Consider the following 1,410-nt stretch of genomic DNA (forward strand, 5'->3'; position numbering starts at 1 on the left):
AGAAGGGGACGACAGAGGATGAGATGGCTGGATGGCATCACTGACTCGATGGACATGAGTCTGGGTGAACTCCGGGAGTTGGTGATGGATAGGGAGGCCTGGCGTGCTGCGATTCATGGGGTCGTGAAGAGTAGGACACGACTGAGCGACTGATCTGATCTGATGTGTAAAGTTGTCTCTTGTGTTGTTGAAAAAGGGTATTTGCTATGACCAATGCATTCTCTTGGCAGAATTCAGTTAGCCTTTTCCCTGCTTCATTTTGTTCTCCAAGGCCAAACTTGCCTGTTACTCCAGGTATCTCTGACTTCCTCCTTTTGCATTTCAATCCCCAGTGATGAATAGAACATCTTTTTTTTTTTTTTTTTGGTGTTAGTTCTAGGAGATCTTTTAGGCCTTCATAGAACTGATCAACTTCAGCTTCTTCAGCATCGGTGGTAGGGACATCGACTTGGATTACTGTGATGGTGAATGACTTGCCTTGGAAACGAACAAAGATCATTCTGTCATTTTTGAGGTTGTACCCAAGTACTGCATTTTGGACTCTTTTGTTGATTATGAGGCCTACTCCTTTTCTTCTATGGGATTCTTGCCCACAGTAGTAGATATAAGCACCTAAAGCATAAGGACAAAGAAAAGTTGGAAGTAATAAGATGGGAAAGCATGTAACAAACAAAGCAAACTGGCATAGCTAGATTAATATCAATCAAAGCAGACCTTAGGGCAAAAAACATGCCAAGCATAAAAACAATCAGATAAAGATGATAAAATATTAAACCTACCAGAGCTCACATTTCTCAATGCGTATATATTTGGATACATTTCTAAATATATATACATTATATATATAAAACTTTGAATTACATTAAGCAAAAATCAACAAAACTACCAGAAAGAATCAATGTATCTGTTATAATTGTGGAAGTATTTTTTTCAAAATAGACTTTATTTTGTAGAACAGATTTATATTTACAGAAAAATTGAGAAGATAGTATGGAGATTTTTCCTATACCTCCTCACCCAACCTCCCTTGTTATTAGCATCTTATACTAGTATGATGCATTTCTTATAATTAATGAACCAATATTGGTAAAGTAAAAGTGTTAGGTGCTCAGTCGTGTCCAATTCCTTGTGACACTATGGACGGTAACCTGCTAGGCTCCTCTCTTCATGGAATTCTGCAGGCAAGAAGACTGAGTTGAGTTGAGTTCAGTCACTCAGTCGTGTCTGACTCTTTGCGACCCCATGAATCGAAGCACGCTAGGCCTCCCTGTCCATCACCAACTTCCGGAGTTCACTCAGACTCACGTGCATCGAGTCAGTGATGCCATCCAGCCATCTCATCCTCTGTCGTCCCCTTCTCCTCCTGCCCCCAATCCCTCCCAGCATCAGGGTCTTTTCCAATGAGTCAAC

The sequence above is a fragment of the Bison bison genome, unplaced genomic scaffold (assembly GCF_000754665.1).
Source record: "Bison bison bison isolate TAMUID 2011002044 unplaced genomic scaffold, Bison_UMD1.0 scf7180017864484, whole genome shotgun sequence".
Taxonomy (NCBI): Eukaryota; Metazoa; Chordata; class Mammalia; order Artiodactyla; family Bovidae; genus Bison; species Bison bison.